This window comes from Pseudophryne corroboree, chromosome 1, assembly GCF_028390025.1.
Source record: "Pseudophryne corroboree isolate aPseCor3 chromosome 1, aPseCor3.hap2, whole genome shotgun sequence".
NCBI classification, from domain to species: Eukaryota; Metazoa; Chordata; class Amphibia; order Anura; family Myobatrachidae; genus Pseudophryne; species Pseudophryne corroboree.
The window spans coordinates 21,086,759-21,100,082 of NC_086444.1; the positions used below are offsets into that span (position 1 = coordinate 21,086,759).

The 13,324-nt window shown below is 46.8% G+C and overlaps 1 protein-coding gene across 2 annotated transcripts in view; it reads left to right on the forward strand.

The window, feature by feature from the left end:
- LOC135054228 (von Willebrand factor A domain-containing protein 5A-like) overlaps positions 1 to 13,324 on the forward strand; it is a 373,972-nt gene that overhangs the window by 23,919 nt on the left and 336,729 nt on the right. The gene's annotated exons all lie outside the window — the stretch shown is intronic.

Here is a 13,324-nt window from a genome sequence, read left to right on the forward strand (position 1 = left end):
TTACCATAAATCTCGTTTTTCTACATTAAGGCAATCTGTAGGATTATCAGTGTTAGCCTTCTCCATCAGGCTTCATTGAAAGACAGATAGAATTTCTTAGCCTACAGAATTATTCATTTTGTCAATTAATCAGATAATCTACAATAAAGAGGAGATGTACTAAGCAGCGATAAAAGTGGAGCCTGTGGAGAAGTCGCCTATGGCAACCAATCAGCTGCTCTGTATACTTTTATGGTGTGCAAATTATAAATGTTATGTCAATGCTGATTGGTTGCCATGGGCAACTTCTCTACTGGCTCACTTCTCCACTCTTATCACTGCTTAGTACAGGATCGGTATGAAATACCTCCAATTAAAATCCGACAAGGTCAAAATCCCGACAAGGTCAAAATACCGACATGTAAAATGCTGACATGTCAAAATACCAACATGTAAAATGCTGACATGTCAAAATACCGACATGCGTTTTTTGTTGTTTTTTTGTGTGTGTATGTCGACATAGGTTGACATGGACACCATATAAGTGTACCGCGTCCACTCGCATGGCTCGCTGCGCTCGGCACACTATTATATTCCCCCTCCAGGTCCACTGGGATGGTAAAGTATGAACATGTCGGTTTCAATTAAAACAATCATGAAAAACTCATGTTGGTTTTTTTGACCTGTCGGCATTTTACATGTCTGTATTTTGATCTTGTCGGTAATTTAAATGTCGGTATTTTGTCCATGTCGGGATTTTGACCTTGTCCCCCCCTCCAGCCATCCAAGGGCCAGGGGTGAAGCCCGTGGCTGCCCCCCCCCCCCCCCCCCCCCCCATCCAAGGGCGGCGGATGGGAGGCTGATAGCCTTTTATTTAAAAAAAAAAGAATATTGTTTTTTGTAGCAGAACTACAAGTCCCAGCAAGCCTCCCCCGCAAGCTGGTACTTGGAGAACCACAAGTCCCAGCATACGGGGGGAAACAGGCCAACTGGTACCTGTAGTTCTACTACAAAAAAAATACCCAAATAAAAACAAAACACACACACACCTTGATAGTAACATTTTATTAAACATACATGCACACTTACATTCATACATACTTACCTATGTTGACACGAAGCAGTCAGTCCTCTTCTCCAGTAGAATCCCAGGGTACCTCTAAATAAAAATTATACTCATAAAAAATCCGGTGTAGATCGCTCCTCTTCTTTAAGTTTGTAATCCAGGGACTTGGCAAAATAAAAAAACGGATTACCCGAACCACGCACTGAAAGGGGATCTACGCACTGAAAGGGGACTGGCGGGACCCCCGTGACTGCTGTCAAAGAGGGTCCCTTCAGCCAATCAGGGAGCGCCACGTCATGGCACTCTCCTGATTGGCTGTGCGCTCCTGAGCAGTCAGTCAGGCTGCGCACTGTAGTTACAATGTAGCGCATAGGCGCTCCATTGTATCCAATGGTGGGAACTTTGCGGACTGCGGTAGACCGCGAGGTTAAGTGGGGTCAACCACAAGAGGCTATCAGCCTCCCATCCGCTGCCCTTGGATGGGGGGGACAGCCTCGGGCTTCACCCCTGGCCCTTGGGTAGCTGGAGGGGGGAACCCCTTGATTTAAGGGGTCCCCACTCCTCCAGGGTATCCCAGCCAGGGGTGACTAGTTGGTGATTTAATGCCAGGGCCGCAGGGACCAATATAAAAGTGTCCCCCGTCTGTGGCATTATCTCTCTGACTAGTGGAGCCCGGTGCTGGTGTTAAAAATACGGGGGACCCCTACGTCGTTTTGTCCCCCGTATTTTTTGCACCAGGACCAGGCGCAGAGCCCGGTGCTGGTTGTTAAACTATGGGGGAACCCCTGTCAATTTTTCCCCCGTATTTTTACAACAAAGAGCCCGAAGCTGGTTATGCTTAGGAGGGGGGACCCCACGCAATTTTTTTCAGAATTTTGAACACTTTAAACACTTCTTTCTGCTGCGGGATACACTGGGCTCCACAAGGAAAGACATAGGGGGGGTGTAGAGTAGGATCTTGAACCGAGGCACCAACAGGCTCAAAAGCTTTGACTGTTCCCAGAATGCACAGCGCCGCCTCCTCTATAACCCCGCCTCCCTGCACAGGAGCTCAGTTTTTTAGTTAGTGCTGCAGTAAGCAGGCACATAACAGAGGGGCTGCTCTGGGCAGCCTTAAGAAGAGCTTTTTGAGAAGAAAAGTGAAGACTTCAAGGGCTGTAGCAGTGTGTACATGACTAGTGACATTCACTGCTGCAGCTCCATCTCTCCCCAGCGGCGCTGTACACTCCCGAGCCCTGGTTGCCGGGTAACTACAGCAGGAGGCTCCGGTTTTCTTCTAAAGTGAGGAACACACGACAAGGGCTCTCCGGGATCGCGTGGCCGCGCTTCGGGAGGTGGTGAGTGGGTCCCGCTCGCGGGACCCGTACTTTATCGCGATCCGGCGCGGTCAGTGGGAGGCGGGCCGCGCGCGCAGGCGGTGGACACTGTGGCAGTACAGGCGATCCCACTAGATCACCAGGGCATGGGTGCAGGTCAGGTTTTCCCTTAAAACCGTTTTACTAGTAGCCCACAGTACCCGGTGGTTTTGCCAGCAGGGGGATAAGGCTTAGACCTGGAGCCCCTCCCCCAGCCCCAGGGCGCCATTTCCAGTAAATGTTCCCGCCCTGGAGCTGCATATCTGTCTCTTCCTCACTCCCTGACAGTGTTTGGGCGCCATTTCTCTCAGCTACACTGTTCTTGGGACTGCTTGGGCAAATCCTCCTGTGCAAAGCCGCCTGGTTGTCAGCGCTGTGACTTTACATGACACTTAAGTATTCTACATGTCAATTAGACAGTGTTAGTTAAGAAAGAGAGCATTTAGTCAGGGTTCTCTGGTACAAGTACCCTGTGATATACATCCAGTTATTTATTTATTTATTTATTTATTTATTAACAGTTTCTTATATAGCGCAGCATATTCCGTTGCGCTTTACAATTAGAACAACAGTAATAGAACAAAACTGGGTAAAAACAGACAGACAGAGGTAGGAAGGCCCTGCTCGCAAGCTTACAATCTATAGGGAAATAGGCATAGATACACAAGGATAGATGCTACCTATTGCATAATGGTGCACCAGATTGCTAGGTTCTTAATGGGTTGTATGATGATACCCCACAAAGTTATCCAAGTGTCAGGAGGGTGTGAGACTAAAGAAAGACAAGATATGTGATGTTATGAATATTCTACAGAGGATGTAATTAGATAGGGAAGCACTGAAGGTTATGTCGGTGGGTCTGGAATTTGATAGGCTTGTCTGAAGAGGTGAGTTTTCAGGGAACATTTAAAGGTTTGGAGACTAGAGGCGAGTCTTACTGTGCGTGAGAGGGCATTCCACAGAGTGGGTGAAGCCCGGATAAAGTCCTGTAATTTTGAGTGTGAACAAGTAATGCGTGTGGATGAGAGACGTAGATCTTGTGCAGAGCGGAGAGGTCGGGTAGGGAGATATTTTGAGATGAGTGAAGAGATGTATGTTGGTGCAGTTTGGTTAATAGCCTTATATGTGAGTAAAAGTATTTTATATTTAATACGGTAGAATACCGGTAACCAATGGAGGGACTGACAGAGCGGATCTGCAGACGATGAACGTCTGGCAAGGAAGATTAGTCTCGCAGCTGCATTCAAAATGGATTGTAGTGGTGAGAGCCTATGTTTGGGAAGACCGGTCAGGAGACTATTACAATAATCAATGCGGGAGATAATGAGAGCATGGATTAGAGTTTTTGCTGTGTCTTGTGTAAGATAAGGGCGTATTTTGGATATGTTTCTTAGATGTATGTAACATGATCTTGAGACAGATTGAATGTGGGTAACAAAGGACAGTTCAGAGTCAAGAATGACACCTAGGCAGCGAGCTTGTGGGGTAGGGGTGATTGCAGAGTTCTCAACAGTGATAGAGATATCAGGTTGGAAACTACTATTGGCCGGTGGAAATATAATTAATTCTGTTTTGGAAATATTAAGTTTGAGGTGGCGAGATGTCATCCAAGATGAAATGGCAGAAAGGCATCCAGTGACACGGCCCAATACAGATGGTGACAAATCAGGGGAGGATAGGTAGATTTGAGTATCATCCGCATACAGATGGTACTGAAATCCGAAAGAGTTGATTAGTTTGCCAAGAGATGTGGTATAGATAGATCTTACTGTGCAGTGTTATATCTATTGACTACATAGCTATATAAGCAGGGCCGGCGCCACCATTAGGCAGCTTTAGGCAGCTGCCTATGGGCGCCGGCCACTGGAGGGCGGGGTCGCACACTTCAGATGAATGGTTAATTTATTAATCCCTTAGCTGTGCACTGCTCACTGCTCCTCCTCTTCCCTAAGAAACGAGGAGCAGTGATGCCGAGGTCACCCAACAGTCAGCCGGCACTGACAGCGTCACCGTACATGTAACCCAGCTCCATGCACATAAAGTAAGCAGCATGTGTGCTGGTGATAAGCTGGCTCTTGCTATCACCAGCACTGTCACTGCTCTGTCTGCATTCCTCCCTGAATCGTCCCCTTGCCGCCCCCGACAGCACCGGCATATTTCCACCCGCACCCTCATGAATTCAGCCTCCCGCGCCCGCTGCCGCTCCCCACCTCGCACGATTGCATTTTGCACAATACACCCCCTGCGTGCGCGAGACTACAACCTTCACTCTGCGATTGCATCCCTCTGTCCACATCTCCCCCCCCCCCCCCCCCCCCCCCACTATCCTTCATGATCGCCGCAAAATCTGTAAGTGGGCAAGCCACCCACCACAGATCGGATCTGCTCTCTGTTATTGATCCGATCCGCGGTACAATCAGTGCTACCGGCTCCCCACTGACATGCTGCCGGCTTCGCGGAGCAGTGATGGTCTGCGGCTACTGAGCAACGAACCAGAGCTGTCCAATAGTAAGTTAAGCAGCCTGTGGATCCATGACTGGCAGGCTGCAGGGAAGAAGGAGGTGGAATCCCTTTCAGCTTCTTTAGTTTGTGTGTCTCAGAGGAGAGCCATAGAGGAAAGTGCAGGCTTTCTCTCCTGTTTTGTGCATGTGTCATCACAGCCTGTCTTTGCTGTCAGCAAAACTGAGGGGATCCAGTTGGGATCCCGGCAGTCGATATACCGATTGCGGAATCCCGACAGGGTCACCAGCCCAGAGACGGAATCCCGGCCTCTGGGATCCCGAACGAAGAAGCATCGGGACACTGAAGAGGTAAGCCGCTGGGAGAAGGGAGGTTAGGTTTAGGCTGTGGGGGGAGGGTTAGGGTTGAGATACAGTCCAGGGGTGTGTGGAGATTAGGCTGTGGGGAGGGGGGTTAGGGTTAGGCGCCACGGGGGAGAGGTTAGGGTTAGGCTGCGGGGAGGGAGGATTAGGGGAAGATAAGTATACTTACCTTCTCCTGTCGGGATTCTTAACATCGGAATTCCGCGGTCGGTATTCTGACCGCCAGCATCCCTAGCACCGGCATTCTCTACCCAACGCAAAGTAAAACAGGCTGTATTTTTTTTTCTGTTACCAATTAATTTACAATTTTACGTTCTGTTTTTGTATATATATATATATACATATATATATATATATATATATATATATATACACAAACACCTATATACCTGGAAGAGAGTGGAATCATCTCCTACACCTGCACCTGTGTCTATATACCCACAGCATTGCTTGTTTCTCTATCGTCCTAGTGGATGCTGGGGTTCCTGAAAGGACCATGGGGAATAGCGGCTCCGCAGGAGACAGACAGGGCACAAAAAGTAAAGCTTTAGGATCAGGTGGTGTGCACTGGCTCCTCCCCCTATGACCCTCCTCCAAGCCTCAGTTAGATTTTTGTGCCCGGCCGAGAAGGGTGCAATCTAGGTGGCTCTCCTAAAGAGCTGCTTAGAAAAGTTTAGCTTAGGTTTTTTATTTTACAGTGAGTCCTGCTGGCAACAGGATCACTGCAACGAGGGACTTAGGGGAGAAGAAGTGAACTCACCTGCGTGCAGGATGGATTGGCTTCTTTGGCTACTGGACATTAGCTCCAGAGGGACGATCACAGGTACAGCCTGGATGGTCACCGGAGCCTCGCCGCCGGCCCCCTTGCAGATGCTGAAACAAGAAGAAGGTCCAGAATCGGCGGCATGAAGACTCCTCAGTCTTCTTAAGGTAGCGCACAGCACTGCAGCTGTGCGCCATTTCCTCTCAGCACACTTCACACGGCAGTCACTGAGGGTGCAGGGCGCTGGAAGGGGGGCGCCCTGGGAGGCAATGAAAACCTATTTTTGGCTAAAAATACCTCACATATAGCCTCCGGGGGCTATATGGAGATATTTAACCCCTGCCAGAATCCGTTAAGAGCGGGAGACGAGGCCGCCGAAAAAGGGGCGGGGCCTATCTCCTCAGCACACAGCGCCATTTTCCCTCACAGAAAGGCTGGAGGGAAGGCTCCCAGGCTCTCCCCTGCACTGCACTACAGAAACAGGGTTAAAACAGAGAGGGGGGGCACTAATTTGGCATTTAGAAATATATAAAAAAGATGCTATAAGGGAAAACACTTATATAAGGTTGTCCCTATATAATTATAGCGTTTTTGGTGTGTGCTGGCAAACTCTCCCTCTGTCTCTCCAAAGGGCTAGTAGGTCCTGTCCTCTATCAGAGCATTCCCTGTGTGTGTGCTGTGTGTCGGTACGTGTGTGTCGACATGTATGAGGACGATGTTGGTGAGGAGGCGGAGCAATTGCCTGTAATGGTGATGTCACTCTCTAGGGAGTCGACACCGGAATGGATGGCTTATTTAGGGAATTACGTGATAATGTCAACACGCGGCAAGGTCGGTTGACGACATGAGACGGCCGACAAACAATTAGTACCGGTCCAGACGTCTCAAAAACACCGTCAGGGGTTTTAAAACGCCCGTTTACTTTAGTCGGTCGACACAGACACAGACAGGGACACTGAATCCAGTGTCGACGGTGAATAAACAAACGTATTCCTTATTAGGGCCACACGTTAAGGGCAATGAAGGAGGTGTTACATATTTCTGATACTACAAGTACCACAAAAGAGGGTATTATGTGGGATGTGGAAAAACTACCGTAGTTTTTCCTGAATCAGATAAATTAAATGAAGTGTGTGATGATGCGTGGGTTCCCCCCGATAGAAAATATGGGCGGTATACCCTTTCCCGCCAGAAGTTAGGGCGCGTTGGGAAACACCCCTTAGGGTGGATAAGGCGCTCACACGCTTATCAGAACAAGTGGCGGTACCGTCTATAGATAGGGCCGTCCTCAAGGAGCCAGCTGACAGGAGGCTGGAAAATATCATAAAAAGTTGATAAAGCTGAATCTATTTATCGTACTTATAACCCTTTATGAGGTCTAAGAACACTGTACGCTGACTATGTAAGAAGTACCGTAAGGGTACGCTACTTGCGTAACGATCGTTCAGCCGTAGGCGAGACGCTCAAGCGTCGCGTTCGCTCACGGCCCAGAGATCACAGACTGGCACACAATTGGCTACAGACAAACGTAATGATTCGCTATGGCGTAGCGGACGCTCGAGACCACGAGGAGATCACCAGCGGCGCAGACGCTCACAACGCTATACCTTGATTATCTATACCTTTAACAATGAGATACACAGTATACCTTTATGTAGAGACCGTGTGTAAGTGCAACCTGGTGTAACCTGATTAACTACAAAGCTGCTTGAGCGTCACCGACGCTCTGTGAACACTTAACACTATGAGAAAATACACAGATACTTGTTTAGGGTCCAAAGCCTATTAAATGTATTATAACTAATATACTTGTAAAAAGGAATCACAGTACAAATGATACACTACAATATAACAGAGACTTCCTAACCAAATAACTACACTATAAATACAATACAATACAATCTAATCAAGGGAAAATACGAGAGAGAGAGAGAGAGAGATAGAGATGAGAGAAATGGCTCACAGTAAGACAATATGATCACGGAGAAAAACTTACGCACAAGGGTAACGATCGCAAGCGCTTCTGGACATCCAGCTTCCCGATTATCAGCAATGAGAACCGTTTGATGAGAAGAGAAAGCTGGATGCCACAGGCCCGTCTTTTATGCTCCACACACAATGCAGTCTAATGGTCCCTACAATCTTGTCGTCCATTGGACACAGGAATTCGGCTTCGCATCATAACAAAAGGTCATAGGTTGATTCATACAGGTGGGCTGTGACGATTTCAAACAGCTCAGGTGGGTGGGAAACTGGGTTTCCCGCCGCATACCTGAGTAAGGGTAAATAATAGTAATGGACATAAACTTCTTATGTCCATAACTATTCGCACGAGCGATTAATACGCTCCAAACCAACACCGGAATATTGCTATTTAAATACTCTTCCGATGGGTACCAAACACTGCTGTATGACCCCTGTTAGACCCTTCCTACAATACAAAGAGGGATCCCTCCGTTCAGGGACATTCTATATTAACCAAACTTTCAGAATCTATCAAAAGGACCATGATCTATAAACTACGTTAATTGTGGAAATATGTAACGATTGGGTCGCACGCTACGACTACATACTCTTTACCGTAAATACGCATACCGATGCGAGCGGGTGCACGCATCAGCGGGTATGCGCTATCACGGGAAAGCGCACGCATGCGCAGCGCGGACCAGTGCGAGGTGCAAATATGGCAGTGCGCAAAGAGATATTTTTCTGACTTTGACAGTCCACCCTTTGGCAGTCAACAATAACTGCCACCTTCTAAAACATTTCAAAAGGAGAAAAATATATGTCAGGGGTTAATTCATTTCCATGGTTGGGTAGGGGAGGAGAGAGGGGTAGGTGTGAAGAGGGTATGACCTAGTGAGATAGCAGAAGCATGTGTGTATGAGTCCATGTTTGGGGGGTCATGTATCATCGTGCCGTACGTGTTGTAAATCAAGCTTCGAGGTATTGCGAAGTATACATTTGAATTCCTTCTTATCCCGTGGTACAGGTCTGTGGATGGGCTGTCAAACTTTACCGAGCTCTTTTCGGCTTTTGAACAAAATGGGGAGCACATTTTAGTTGATGATACATGAATGGGGGAATATGTGATTGCTGATATCTGTGCCTGTATTCCCTATACTATGTGTGTTATTACCTGAGGGTTGTAGAGATGAAGATGAAGAACACTTATGGAAAATGCAATGATATTCTATGTCAGGTAAATGTACATCTGTCGTCGAAGTTTTGTTCGGTATCAGTTGAAAGTCGTCTTCTTTGCGCTGTTTTGCTCCTTAGGCATGAGCAACAAGCTTTGTCAGTGCCATCGGATTTACAAAAAATGTTGGGCTAGCGTGAGTTTAAAAATACTAGGGAAACTGGGGATCCATGGCAAAGTTCATCAAGTGTCCATTTCTCAAGTGGTCAAAACTCTTTCTTTGGTCCATCCGTTGTCTGTATAGCGTCTCGTCAACTTCCTCGTCCAAGGGGGTCTTGTTATCTTGGAGAAAAGTAGAAAAACAGGTGAAAGAAACGGACCGTATAATCGCATTTTCATCACATCCTGGTTTCTATCATTGGGTCATAAATCAAATCCAGGTTAATTACAGTTTCCTCACTCCTCAAACTCATCACTCTTGTACTTTGTTTGCACTTCATTAAAGCCTGCCCGCATCTAAATATCAATCCAATAAATATAACAACACCTAAAATACATAGGAGAAACTTTCCAACATCCATTATGACTCCTTGAGCCCAGTCTCCTAAACCGGAGAACCAATTTCGCGGGTTCAACCATGACACCCAACCAGTCAGCTCATTACCTACAGCAGCAAGAGTGAGATTGTGTTTTCGGCGAAATTCCCACTTCAATTGGAGAATATCGTCCATCTTTTGGTCTATGACCTCTACCGGATCTTCGGTGCTATTCGTGATGTACGTGCAACACTTCACGCCGTACTGTGTTGCCAATGTAACACAATATCCGCCTGTCACTGCTGTGAGGTAATTAAGAACCATTCTATGCTGTACCAGTTCTGTTTTATAAGCTTGGAGTTCTCTTCCAGTGTATCTAAACGTGTCATCATACATTTCAGTGATATTATCTAACAAATTGGCGAGTGCGGAAATGTATCTATAATTCATCACTCCTCGAGCGGTGCGAGTGAAATCTAACGCCACCAGAACCTGAATCCCGGTGGATTCATGGATCAGATCAGAGGCCGGATGCTCTAACCTTTCTGACAGTTGTCTTTTAACGAGGTGCTCGTAATGAGTGTGAGTATAAGGAGTTTGGGCACCACGGTGTATGTCTTTCATTTTATCATGAGTTACAGTCATTACTTCAGGCAATACTCTTCCAATATAACACAATCCTTCAGAGTTTGGGGCAAGCCACTTGTACGCCTTTCTCCCGCATATGAAATATGCATCATCGGGGAGAACATATGGGATGGAGTAGGACATTACCATATTACACACCTTCCAGGTGAAATCTCCTAGCCCTAATTCTTCCATCTGCTTAATGCACGTATCAGGTTGTACGATATGTGCACAGTATCCTGGTGATACTTCTCCAACTCTAGTTATCCTATTTCCTAAGGTATATCTATACCTGAAAGATTTTCCTCTACTGGCTATGTGGCGTACAAGCTCTGTATCTGTAGGCATTCTATCTGCTCTATGCGAGAAGGTCATGGTCAGGTTGCTCCATGACACTTCCCAATTTCCCGGCTGTCGGGGATTGGAGATGTTGAAACATAAGAGGGACCTATCCACATGGTATTGGTGGAGCTTCAAACTAGGAGGGCTGGAGATATTAAACCTCCTGTCCACCGGTCTCCCACCATTTAACTCAAGTACCTCCCCTATCGTTAAAGGAAATGGTACTAGCCCTGATTTGCTATGACCCTGAGGTACTTGAGAGCATACCCAACAATCTGTTTTGTTTAACACATTACCCACTAAGGAGTGATAGTCACTCAATGGATGCCGGTCCATATGGATATTAAAACTGGATTGGCATTTCTTTATGCACCCATCTTCAATTACATTGTTACAAAGCCTGCAGATACAGTTTTCTTCAGCTAACAATCCGTCACAATTTCTTCTATGATCAATGCTATCGGATCGCTTTCTGATACTCGCCTTTGCTTGTTGGTTAGGTTGATCTTGGAAAACTACGCCTCCATCATCATAATCGGAACCCATTCCAGAACCTCTCTCGACCTCCATGGTACTTTCGCCGGAACAGACTGCTCTAGTCAACATCATGGTTAACAGGAAAATCCGGATCACAGTCTCTTGGGGCAAGTCCATCTTTGAGGAGGAAATGGAGAAGTATGAGAAGGGGGAAAAAGAAATTTCAAGGGTGAGGGGATGGGAAGTGGAGAAAAACAATAAAAGGGATTGGGGAGTCGACAACTGCTTTCGGTCTTCAAGGCTCAGGTGCCGCCTCAGTCCTCCTGGAACAGACACTCCAGTGATACAACCTCTACCGTCTGTTCCTTATCACGGGACTTCTCTGGATCAGCAACCTTCTTGCAGTGGGATGAATGGACCCAAGTCTCTCTCTCAGCAACCTTCAATGCTGTGGTGCTAGTCAATAAGACCTGGTATGGTCCTTCCCATCTATCAATAAGACAACCTGAGCGTAGAAAATTTCGTATCATTACATAATCCCCAGGTTCAATGTCATGACAATTACTATCAGGTAGATCAGGAATCACCAACTTCAGATTTTCATTTTGATTCCTCAACTGTTTACTCATGTTAATTAAGTACTTTACAGTTACTTCATTGTTACATTTCAAATCATCCTGAGGGTTAATCATGACATGCGGTTGTCGACCAAACAAGATTTCAAAAGGGGACAGATTAAGAGGGGACCTGGGAGTGGTTCTGATGCTATACAAAACAATGGGTAAAGCTTCTGGCCATGTCAATCCTGTCTCTGCCATTACTTTACTCAATTTATTTTTAATAGTGCTGTTCACTCTTTCGACCTTCGCACTCGCCTGTGGACGGTACGGAGTGTGCAGCTTGCTATCAATTCCCATCAACTTACACATTCCTTGAAAGACATCACCTGTAAAATGGGTACCCCTATCACTTTCGATTATTCTAGGGATACCATATCTACATACAAATTCCTGCACAATTTTCTTAGCTGTAAACATAGCGGTATTTGTAGCCGCTGGAAATGCTTCGACCCAATTCGAGAAAACATCTATACAAACAAGTACATATTTCAAATTCCGACATGGGGGTAATTGAATGAAGTCAATTTGTATTACCTGAAAAGGGCCGCCGGCAGGTGGGATATGGGATGGTTCTGTAGGTATTGCCTTTCCAATATTCTTTCTCAGACAGGTAAGGCATGACATTGCTCTTTTACTCGCATGAGAGGAGAATCCTGGGGCGCACCAGTATGCTCTTACCAATTTGCACATCCCCTCCTTGCCTAGATGAGTCAGCCCGTGAGCTGCTTCAGCCAGACATGGAAGATATGTCCTGGGGGCCACTGGTTTACCATGTCCATCCGTCCAGAGCCCTGAGGACTCCTGGCCATATCCCTTTGCCTTCCAGACTGCTCTTTCCTGTGCGGAACACAAATTCTGCATTTCACACAACTTCTGTGTGTTGATGGTATTGAATACCATCAGTTGTGTGGTGTCTGTCGGTATGGGGGTAGCAGCTGCTAACTTAGCAGCTTCGTCTGCTCGGCTGTTACCAAGTGATACTGGGTCTTGACTACATGTATGTGCTTTACATTTGATAACAGCCACTCTGTCGGGTTCCTGTATCGCTGTTAGAAGCCTTTTTATGTGAGCTGCATGCGCTATCGGTGTACCAGCTGCCGTCATGAAATTTCTGAGGCGCCATAGGGCTCCGAAATCATGGACTACCCCGAATGCGTATATCTAGAATCGGTGTAGATATTGGCTGACTTACCCTTAGCCAATTCACATGCTCTGGTTAGGGCGACCAGTTCAGCAACCTGGGCTGAGTGAGGTGGGCCTAGCGGTTCCGCTTCTATGGTGTCTTGGTCATCTACGACTGCGTATCCAGTACACAAGTCTCCCGAGTCTGACTGTCTGTGACAACTACCGTCCGTGTAGAACGTGAGTTCTGCATCTTCCAGTGGATTGTCACTGATGTCAGGCCTTGCGGTAAAATTTTGGGTCAAATATTCCATACAATCATGTGTATCTTCCTTTGTATTAAATCCTCCTTCCCCAGCACTCTCACCTTCCACCCTTTGTGCCTGACCAGACACACCTGGGAGATATGTTGCAGGATTTAATGCACTGCATCTCCTTATAGTGATGTTTACTGGGGCCATTAGTGCCAATTCCCA